We start from the raw sequence: 12,633 nt of genomic DNA, 5'->3' as shown, positions 1-12,633 counted from the left end.
GTTTTTTTTCCAAAGTTTTTTTAAAACTAGCCAAACGTGTTAAGGGTATGTTTTTTCCCCAAGCTTTTTCCCCGGGGTCATATCTGGCGACAACTTGTTTAGGGGCCAAAATGTTTAAATAAAGCCCACGAAAAACTTGTTTAGGGGGCAGCCGCCTATTTTGCACACAGAGAAAAACTCTTTTAGGGGGTGTTTGGAAATAATTTGGCCACGCGTGCGTACAACAATACATTTGACTGGCCCCCCGGGCCCCAGGTATTTTGAAAGACGGTAAAAATTGACAAATGAAACTAATTTGACCTCCATTTTTTTAGTGAAAACCTTTTTTTAATGGCCATTTCTCGGGACCAATTTTATCTCCAATTTACAATGATAACCTTTTTTTCTTTCTTTCGTTTCTTTCCAAATTTATATCAGCATTAATTTCCATGTAAAAAAAAAAAAAAAACCACCGTCCCCTGGGCCCTGCAACACCCTCTCCCCTCCTGGCCCTGTAGCCCTCTACCACTTACCCTTTTACGTGCTTATACTGTATTATACTCGCTATAGCTCTGGGCGGTGCTACATGGGGAAATGGGCGACTGGGGCTTTGTATTTTCAGTAATGAAACTAAACACTTAACAAGTGGAATGCCTCTGGCCGTCTCACCTGCATCACGCGATTCAATATAGCAGCAGTGCTGATTTTGAAAACTACTATAACTCGCACAAGATGGTCAGTGATACTTGGTTACTCTTATTTCCACGTTTTATGAACTAGACCAATACACTTATAGAGATATGATGGCAATTCAACAAATACCCCCAACGTGGCCAAAGTTCTTTGACCTTACATGACCTTTGACCTTGATCATGTGACCTGAAACTCGCACAGAATGTTCAGTGATACTTGATTACTATTATGTCCAAGTTTTATGAACTAGACCAACACACTTTCAAATTTATGGCTGTAATTCAACAGATACCCCCAATTCGGCCAAAGTTCATTGACCCTAAATGACCTTTGACCTTGGTCATGTGACGTGAAACTCATGCAGGATGTTCAGTGATACTTGATTAACCTTATGTATAAGTTTCATGAACTAGGTCCATATATTTTCTAAGTTATGATGACATTTCAAAAACTTAACCTTAGGTTAAGATTTTGATGTTGATTCCCCCAACATGGTCTAAGTTCATTGACCCTAAATGACCTTTGACCTTGGTCATGTGACATGAAACTCAGACAGGATGTTCAGTAATACTTGATTAACCTTATGGCCAAGTTTCATGAACTAGGTCCATATACTTTCTAAGTTATGCTGTCATTTCAAAAACTTAACCTAAGGTTAAGATTTGGTGTTGACGCCGCCGCCGCCGCCGCCGTCGCCGTCGCCGTCGGAAAAGCGGCGCCTATAGTCTCACTCTGCTATGCAGGTGAGACAAAAACCAGCCCCCCCCCCCGGCCGGCCCCCCCCCAAAAAAAAAAAAGGGAGGAGAAAATAAAAAGGGAGGTGGGTCGACAGGGTCGTGCAGCTGGGTCGTGCAGCTCCATAATACCCTTAAAGGGGAATCCAGCCTTGGCCATAAAATGTTGTGTTGGGAAGGAGAAAAATAAATTAAAAAGAATGGCGAAAGTTTGAAAGAAATCGGACAAGCAATAAGAAAGTTATAGCTGCTTTAAAATTGAGATCACTAATAGTATGTAGATTTCAAATTGGCAACTGGGTAAGTAAATTATGACAAGGGGCAAGGACAACTTTCCCATAGGCCATGTACTTTATTATCAGGGATTTGTGGTTTTCTCCTAAGTGCCCACTCCCCTGGGGCAGTAATCTAAATATAATCCAGGTAGTATATTGTTTTATGTCCTCATAAAAAAAAAAATTTGAAATAAAACTTTTGGGAAAAATGACATTTTAGCCATAATATGTACTGGAGTACATGGAAGAGTAGTCCTTGCCTTACATCACTATGCCATCCCATATGCGGCCAATTTGAAGTCTCCATGGGTATAGTGATTACCAATATTTACAACTTTAAAAAATTATAACTTTATCGTGTTTGTCCAATATTGTTCAAACTTTCACTTATCAACTTGTCTGATTTTTCTTTTTCTTATAAAAACAAGTTTTTATTTGGGTTGAATTCCCCTTTAAGATATTTTCTGAATGAGAGATTCATTCACCCCCAACAAAATGTTAATTTGATTTTACAAATTTCATCAAATTGAATGAAAATGAGTATGTTTTTTTTTCCAAAAATGAAACAGTCACCCGATCATTGAGCAAATGGGGGAACCAAATATATCACCCACTGATACTACTTGTCTTATTCTTCATTTTATTAGTTAAAAATGCAGTCTTGGTCATAAAATGTGGTTTTGCATAGAAAGGAGAAAATAAATAATACAGAATCGTGAAAGTTTGAAATAAATCGGACAAGCAATGAAAAAGTTATGGCTGCATTAAACTTGAGATCCCTAAGATTATGAAGAATTTAAATTGGCAACTGTTAAGTAAATTATGAGTATATGGGCAAGGACAACTTTCCCATAGGCCATGTACTTATCACTTAGTGGTTTTCTCCTAAGTAGTAAGTACCCATTCCCCTGGGGCATTAATCTGAATATAACTTGGGTAGTATATTGTTTTATGTCATCATGAAAGATAATATAATAATTTGAAGTAAAACTTTTGGGGGAAAATGACTAGCCGTTTCATGTATTGGAGTACATGGAAGTTTAGTCTATGCCTTACATCACTATGACATCATATATTCGGCCAATTTGAAGTCTCCATGAGTAGAGATAGATTACCAATAAAAATTTACAGCTTTTAAAAAGTCATGAATTTCTTATTGTTCGTCCGGTATTGTTCAAACTTTCATCTATCAACTTGTCTGATTTTTCTTTTTCCTCTAAAAACAAGTTTTAATTTGGAATGTGTTCCCCTTTAATACCTTATGAACATTGTTGTCACCTACAGCTATCAATACTCTCAAATCTGCCCCAAAGTGAAATATTGAATCATTGAAAGACAACAGAATAACATATCATATAGTGAGCGTATTATCATTATCATCAAGTTTCTCATTTGTATTTGCGTGCGTTTTAATATCTAGCGTTTCAGTGAAAACTATAACCTAAATTTCAAAATGTGACCAGAAATTTCGTTGCCGGTTTCGTTGCCCTCAGGTGTCTGTGGCTTGAGGTGTGAACGAGGACCAATGCAAGTGGTTTCACCCGGGCCACCGAACTTTATTTATGTTGGTTGACCCTTCCGTATGCATGCCATCACACTGTACCTTCAGGGGGTCATTCCCACTGCAAGACGTTGGTTGGCAGCTGTTGAGTTTTGGACTTTATGATTAGACCCTTTATTTGCGACATTGGATTAAAACTGTAATCGTGTTATTTCAAACCTTACGCGTAAGAATCAGTAAAATGAGAATTTCATTTTTATATGAATACTCATCACTATCTGAACCACTGAAGAATGTGTTAACTAATTTCTAAATAAAGTGAAAGTTTATGTCGCGTATAGTCTAGAATGTGAGACTATTCCAGGCAGAGATAAGTTACTATCGTGACGCGGATGCGGAGCGGTAGATCGCAGTGTGATCTGAGGGCAGGTCGGCAGGTCCCGATTTGAGATGAGAGTAAAATCTACATTACTGCTTGTGTTGCTTCTAAGGAGTAATCAGCTCCGAGAAACTATCCTCTCTGGTAAGTGGAGTTCACACTTGTATTTTGAATGATTATATTCAATTAACTACCTTATTTAATGTATTATGGAATGGGAAGTGGGAACAGTATTTTGAAGCTGTGATTGTTGCAGGTTGCAGGGTATGTATGGGTGTGGCAAGCGAAGTTCTTGAAGTTGATTTTTTACGGAGAATGGAGAAGGTAAATATAACATGCACGTTTACACCACGGAGGTAGATGAATGACGGGAACTCTGCTCCGTTGGGTAGTTGGGAATAGGCGGCATGGACCTGCGCCTGCTTTATTTTGGGAGCAGCAATATGCCAATGGATTTCTTGTTTTCCCATCTCCCTGAAATGAGAACGATTCAGCAACTATAGTACGAGGTTATAAAATGCATGCTTATTGAAGTCCAAGTTCTTGATAAGAAATACAACACTGGACCTACACAACAAGGATTACCAACATGACATCACAATTCTCTAAACTTCAACACATTCATAATAACTTTCTGTAATGTTTGCCCGACTTTGTTCAAATTCCATCCATCTGCTCCTCAGTTGTTATTTTTTTAATCAATCTTTCAAAACAACTTTTCATTTGGTTTATAGATTCCCCTGAAAATATATATAATGAAATTTTCACTGATTTGATGGACAAGGATCATCGACACCCATTCAGTGTCTGAGATGAGTCTGGCTTATTGAATGCAGTCTGCAGAGTTAACTTTGAATTATGTTTTCACGAAGAGTTTATGAGTATACTCTTTCAAGGTCGTGCTAGAGGCTAGGTCGCTGGGGAATCGGGGAATTCTTTAACTGCAGTTATGAATTTGGGCACTCCCTTGTGTAGGTATAAAGATCATGGGTTGACCAAGTTATCGTTGTCTCTTGCTCCACCTGGATTAATTGCATTGTTTTTAAGTTGATTTATTCTTCTTCGTGCTCGCTTATCTTATTTCTAAATTGATCTTAGAACTGTCACTATCATGAATTTTAGTTATGTTTTATTAATGATTAACTTAACTCTTTCTATTTTAAAGTTATATGTTTCGAAAGTCATTCAAGTGCAGAATTTTATCTATTTGTTAGGAATCTTTGATCATAGAGTTACTAAACACCACAGATTTTATCATTATTATTATTTTTTGTGTGTGTATAGCGATGGTTGAATCACAATTGCATAGACATAAGTTCGCTATATAGGCTTAAGTGCATGTGAGGATAAACTATTTAGAATTCCACTGTAAAAGATTTCGAACAAGACCGGGGAACAAGAACTGTGACAGAACGTATGAATTGTGGATTATGAATATCATAAATCAGTCTTTGCTTGCAGGTGTTCCTGCCCTGACCGCCGTTGCTGCTGCTGCAGCCCACCTCAAATTAGACCTTGAACGTGTTCATATTTCTTTCTCATTTTTTTGTACATTATAGCATGATTATAGTTAAAGAGAAATCAAATTGGCGGGAATTCAGTCGCCCGGAATACAAGGGACGTGGTATTTCTCCAAACTGCATGTTCTCCATGTCACACCACGTCTTACTCCACATGACTCATTTAAAACATGGAGGTAGCTACCTCCATGTTTAAATCAAACAATGCGTGCCTTCATTGTGTGGGATTTTAGATGTTCCGACTAGAAGGTCGCTAGTGGTGTGCCAGTGGTGTGTATTATCAATGAGAGTAACGCCCTTCTTGCAGGAAGCCAGGATGGTGGAGATATTGACGTACAATCACGCTATTTTGGTATTACTTACATCATTTCCTAGAACAGTAGCATGAGGTTTTTCTTGGGTATCAATCTAAGAAATAAAATGTTGGTGAAAATAATTGGTGATCCTTACCTTTTTTAGTCATGCTAATTCGGCTCGTATATTATAATTTGTACATATCTGGGATAATGACAGAAGGAATAAGAAACGAAAAATAAAATGTACTTTATATGATACAAAAATGAATGGAGCTGCAAAGAAAGCCAATGGTAAGGGTGAACAGAGTGTTAACCTGGTAAGGGTGAACAGAGTGTTAAGATGGTACAATGGTCAGTTACATCAAAACAAGGATGGTATAACACCAAGCTATATAGACCAAGGGCATCGCAACTTTGGAAAAGTATAGGCAGGGGTTGCCAAAGTCGTGGACTATAATTTATAAAATCACGTTGGTCCAGTGTATACTGATTATACTCGACGCTTTGAATATGGTGAGAATGGGGCCATAATTTGAAACTTTAGAATCGTATTTCTTTTTTTTCCAGTAGGTGGTAAAAATGTGCGATGAGAAAGGCGAAAACAATCCAACATGTATCAAAATATTGAACTTGTGCGGAATGCTTGGTCGATGTGATTGTGAAGACAACATAGAAGTAGAACGGAATGTTCATGACCTGGGGTGAATTTGGGATGCGGTATAGGCCTATAAACTGAAAGTTATGGATGTTAAGCAAAATATTTAAAAAATGTATCGAAATGCATCGACAAACGTTCTAAGTACCATCTGTCCATTCAATTTATCTCTCTCTTTAATAACATGAATAATATTCATGGCGCTGTTTACCTTATTTTTGGAATATTGGAACATTCATAGACCACATTCTTGCGTGCATGTTGCTGGTTTTTAATTGTAGGGTGGGACAATAACTGATTATACAATATTAAACTTAATCACCTGCATATATATTTATTTATGTATACATTATCATTTTAAGATTATGTTTTATCATTTCTTGTATAATTGTCAACCATTTTCATCTGTAAATTAAACCCGACTTCAATACGAACATAATGAAGTTGAACAATTATTGACTCTTAAAATACCTCATTTCAACTTCAATCCACTTTCCTTTGTTGATTAGACCCCTCTCATCCTTACCTGGTGGCCACAACATCAAAGTTGGAGAATGATGTCGAACAGGACGATGGCGTCGAGAATGATATATGTCGCTGTTGTATTGGGCACGATGGTCGTCATCACAAGAGGAGGTAAATATTCTGGCATGTACTATAAAGCAGTTCATTAAACTCCTTAACAAGTAATTTTGAATCGTATTGTCAAATTCAAGGAGGTGAAATATTCATTTCATAAGCGAGACCTGTAGGATACAATCCATCCTGTTTTTCTCACTTTTTTCCAAAACGTTGTTGCAGGGAGGTAACTACATCGGTCACACAAACAATGTTGATTTTAAGGTGACATTTATGGTCAATAAATTTCAAAAACAATTTTCCTGGGTTTAAATATTTGACAGTATGAAACTATGAACGTTTTATAACAGTTATAAATAATATTCAGTCTATACCCTCCCATCGCTGGTGTCTCCTCCGGGTGTCTCCTCTCTGTCCCCTAAGGCGATTCCCTTCCAGGCCCTCCAACCGTCGTACCCAGGGACATCTCCAGAATTATAAAAGGGTTTACTTTATTGTCAGGGTAAACGGTAGCAATTTTTAGCTATCTTGTTTAATGTTAATGAAAGATAGACTTCACAATATTTGCCAATTTTGCCAAAGGCGTATTGGCGCAGAATTTCGGATGATTGTTAATAGGTTATAATTATGGTTACGGAGCAATTTCATTTTCATCGCCAGCAAACCTGAAACTCTTGGAAACTTCCTCGTATTTTATATGCTTGATTTGTCAAGAGAGTTATGAATTGGTATATCATAGATATAATATTTACATACTACATGTTGCCCTGCCGTTAAATTTATCTGTAAATCGTCAAATCGTGGAGGACATACATTCTTTCATCAAAATAATATCACAAATTAAAAAAAAAGGAGATTCAAGGGAGGCAGGAACTACAATACTGCGGATTCACCCCGAAATCAGTTTGTCGTGGCATGGACCTATTTGATTGTGGCAACACTCCGTTTCGGGTAAGGTCTGTAAGTCCATGTAAGTAGGTACATGGTATGATACATATTAGGTCAGATCTGACCCCCAGGAACTTAAGAGGGTCAAGTCCAGCCATCACAATCTCATTCCAATACAGATAGAAAATCAACAAGCATAACACTACAAGTTTCATCAAACCGAATGTTATCATGGAGTCCCTGATCTTCAACATTTGAAAATGCAACTTTTTCAAATTTTGTAGTTCTCATGAAGTGGTGAATGTGGCATTTGGAGTGAGGTAAATGTCACATTAAGATACTGAGGGAGAGGGAGAATTATAGTAATATCTGACGTGTAAGAAAAAAAAAATCCTCCGAATCTATACTAAACAAGAAAATTTCTGTAGGTCTATATTTTATATGGTCTATATATGGTATACTATTACACTCTTAAAATGGTTAAAAATTTATCAAATTCTGGGTACTTTGAAACCAATGATGTGTGCTTTGGGTTAAAACTACCTACACAGAATTGGTTAAAAAATACCCAAAGTTTGACCTACACAGAATTGGTTAAAAAATACCCAAAGTTTGATATTTTGTAACCAATTGTTTGTGGGCATTATGTTGCCCAACATCTTAAGAGTGTATATCTGTTGTTGTTAATTAACGAAGGATTGTACGAGCGAGCACAACGGGGTATGTGAAAACGTCTACCCACTATCACATCAATGTAGATAGTCTGTTATCTTGACACGAGATATACTGTGATGACATCATTATCGAAGCTAATTAACGATCATGATCAGCGAAGGCATGTCGAATATGTAGTGTATAGAGCCATGATAAAAGTAAACATATTTAAACACGGAGTTTAATCAGTCTATACCGAATAAACAAATTTCATTTCAAAGGTATATATATTTCCCAATCTGTCTCTGTTCATGTGCTCTATTTGCATTATTTTTCTCCTTTCTCCCTTTATCTATATTTCTAAGCCAATCCTCTTTCTTCTCTCTTTCTATCAAGTGGTGGAATGAGCCAAAAATTTTGATATGGCCTATCAGGTAAAATAAAATAAAAATTATGAAAATTTATAAAAAGTTGCGAGCGAAACGAGCTAGCAAATATTGACAATTTGATTTAAAAATCAAATTCTGTTATAGACTCTGAAAACAGTATCACCCTGAAATCACAATTTCACCCTCCTCTTTTTCTTTTTCTTTTCTTTCACTTTATCTCTCTTTATTTTTTGGTGGTAAATTTATTTGGGGGGAAATGTCCCCAAGCCCCCCCCCCCCCCCCCCAATGTGTTGTTTCCATCTCTAACTCTTCTCAAGGTTTCTCTCTTCTCAAGTATCATGAATGGTGAAAGTGGAGATTGTTGTGTCGGGAGCACCAATTTAACTCATGCATCATCATTCGCAATTAACCCTTCGACCGCCAAATAAAGGGACAATTGTCTCCCAGATCTCAGACGAAATGAAAAGAGGCAATTTAATCTACGATATCTGAAATATATTCATTATGATTGTATTTAAATTTTAAGTTTATACATTCTCAGTATAGCCCATCATGTTCAATTATGTTCAACTCGATGCCTCGTGGAACATGTCATAAAGAAAACTATAGACAAATATTACTAAAAGTGCCATCTTCGGGGACAATGAAATTGGTCTGATGTATTTATGTGCCCTTGAACCAATAATTTCGACAAAACTCTAAATAAGATCTTACATCTGATTGAATCTCCTTTTTAATGTTCCTTTCCAAATCCACATACGGTATACCCACCTGTTTCTAATTCAGCTAACTTGACCTCAAATGACCCGGGGTCAGATGAAATCGACGTGATCTCAGATGTCATTAAATGACGGATGGATCTGTTTGCGATTATTATAATAAGTTTTCTTGTTTATATTGAAATAGAAGACGTGTGTCATGTAGAGAAAAATGAGCACGTCTCGAGTAAGATAGCAAGAGAGGTAACGAGTAAATAAGGCGAATTGTGTCTCGAGAGCTCCACGGTGAAAGATAATGGTGGGAACATATACGAAAGCGTTTTTTTGTGTGTGTGTGTGGGGGGGGGGGGTAGTTCCATGCCATTGCTCACGAATGTAAAAATACAATTAATTTAGTAATATTACGGTTAAGGATAATTATGCAAGAGTTTGACTTCATTAAACATAGAAATGTAGGTTCTACATCACTTCACAAATGAAGATAATCACAGCTTCGTTTGATATATCGAAGAATGGGTGGGGTTAAGCTAAGGTTTTTATTCTACGCCTTTTGAACTTCTTATATGACATAACATTTTGTTTCAACTACAGTGCGTCCCAAAAAAAACTATACACTTTTGAAATGGCTGCCAAATAAAAGATTTAGCACTTTGGGGGAAAAGACTTATAGATATGGAAAGCCAATATAGTCAACTTTCAAATGACACCAAAAAGGTGAAAAACTATTCATGCTTGAGCGAGAACTGCCCACTGAAACAAAGGGTATGAAAATTAGGGTGGGCCGGAATTAGCCTTCCAATTTCTTTCAGGTTTTTTTGTTTGATACTTGCAAAGTTGAAGGTTATTTGGTGAATAAAAGATCAGATGTGATCAGATTGTTGTTTGTGAAAATGTAATGCATTATTAAATTGAAATGTAATGCATGAGTGATCATGAATTGCAATTTTTAGTGCAGCATTTTGTCTTTATCATGTGGATCTCAACAATGTGTTCATGACAGTCAGAAGAGGGGGGGGGGGTAATATGACTTACATGTAGGTAGGTGAAGTACGTTGATGGTATAGAGGTCAACAGAACATTTAGCAATCCCTCCCTCCATCTCTACCCCCTCCCCCACTTCTTGAGAGACTAAGCTTGGGCAGGAATTAGCCTTACAGTTTTTTTGAGAGGTTAGTCCTTTGAAACTTACAAAGCTAAGGGTGTTCTGCTATTTATGAGTGAGATAAGGTTTGGTTTCTTAGGCAAATTTCATGAGTTACTAAATTGAAATGTTATGCATGAGTGAACAGGAATTGTAATTTTAGTGTAGCATATTCATCTTGTGGGCATCAGAAGTGTATTCGTGATAGTCAGATTAATGTGATGGTACATGTTACAAGCAACAGGCCGAGCTATGCTAACTTGCTAAGACTTGGTTAAAAGGGCATTCCTCTTCATTTTGTCCTTTTACAAATTAAAAGTCATATGTACCCTCCCCTCTCCACCTCCATTTCCCAGCCCCCCCCTCTCTCTCTCTTTCTCTGTCTCATTTCCTGGATTGTAGCCTATTCAAAACTTAACTGCCAAGTGACCGGTGGCTGATGGTCAGTTTTTTTTTATTTAATGATTACCAAGAAATTTAATGATTATGGTGATTAATGAAGTAATTTATTGAAAAAAAACGAATGTTTGATTGGTCACATTGCACATTGAATGAGTTGATTTACTGATGAATTGTTGATTAAATGATTGATAGGAAAAAGTTTATGCCCCAATTCAGAATTAATCATTAAATCAACATTCTGCTCTGGACTTCACGTGTACATGACAATAGCCATCAGTCTCTCAACAGGAGGGGAGGGCGGGAAAGAGGGAGGGGGCGGGGGCTGAATGTTCTGTTGACCCTTGTTCCATCAACCTACTTCTCCCACTTAAGTCCTATCTCACCCCCTATTCTTCCGACTCCCATGAACACATTGCTGATATCCACATGATAAAGTTGAAATGCTGCCCCAAAAGAGATCCAAATGATAAAGTTGAAGTGCTGCCCAAAAAGTGTAATTTATGTTCACTCATGCATTAAAGTTCAATTTAATAATTTAAAAAAATTGCTTAAGCAACCAAAACTGGTCACGGTTGATCATTAATTTATCACAACGCCCTTAACTTTGCAAGTTCGAAAGGATTTGCCTCTCAAAAACTGACATAAGTTGGAAGGCTAATTCCAGCCCACCCTAATTTTCATACCCTTTGTTTCAGTGGGCAGTGCTCGCTCAAGCATGAATAGTTTTCCAACTTTTTGGTGTTATTTCAAAGTTGACTTTATTGGCTTTCCATATATGTAAGTCTTTTCCCCCAAAGTGCTACATTTTTTTATTTGGCAGCCATTTCAAAAGTGTATAGTTTTTTTGGGACGCACTGTATACAGATTGGTAGAATATCATTCAATACACTGATAGTAGGCCTTTACACATAATTACCAGTAAGGGACTAACATTTTTGAGCAGGTGCATCAAACGGAAGAGATCGATGTTTTATTCCTTTCTAATGGCGATAGTTGTCAATTTAGATACGGCTTGAAGACGTGCTGCTAATATATTTTAGTATTTTCAAATAAAATTATATACACGGATATTGTGAACTACTTAACTTTCGTATTTTCTGTACTGTGCGTTATAACAAATCGCCTAAAAACTAGAACAGCGTTGATTGAGAAGAGATGATTTGGTCGTGTGCATAATACCACTTATTCGAATTGTAATGTAAACGTTAAAGACGTCATTCTGAAAAAGGCTCTCGATCTTGCATGTGAAAATGAAAACAAAGAAACGATCCTGTTATTGATGCTGGTTCAGTTTCCATTACCAGCACTAATTATAATGCTCACTGACAAATAATGATTGATAAATTATTTTAAGAAAATAGAAATGCTGTCATATATTGATGTTATCATATTTCAATTTTCAGTCTATGTTGAAGCCAAAGCGGAATTGTTTTATGAGTTATCGTAATTCTATGAACAACTGGCATGTCTTTGCTGTTTGCAAGGATTTTCTTTGGCAGTGCCCCTGCGGTCATTATAATGATTGCAACTAATACCAAAGCGAGTACACCAATTAATTCGAGACAGATTTGTGTCCAGTTGGTTATAACGAGAACTGGAGACTCAGGAATGGTTTTAATTATCGCAAATGGTGTCTCCTCCTAGAATGCAAACTACCTTTCTCCTCCTTCATGCCATCATCTTCTTCCTTCATAGTATGATCTGTTTTTATTCTTATGTTTACGCACTTTTTCTTTCTTTCGTCCACTGGCAAAGCTTTTCTTTTTTTCTCCCTCTCTCTTTTTTTTCTTTCTTTCCGTCAAAGCAAGAAAAATGACGGAAAGAAAGG

Source organism: Lytechinus pictus, chromosome 3, assembly GCF_037042905.1.
Source record: "Lytechinus pictus isolate F3 Inbred chromosome 3, Lp3.0, whole genome shotgun sequence".
Lineage (NCBI taxonomy): Eukaryota > Metazoa > Echinodermata > Echinoidea > Temnopleuroida > Toxopneustidae > Lytechinus > Lytechinus pictus.
This window is presented reverse-complemented; position numbering follows the sequence as displayed.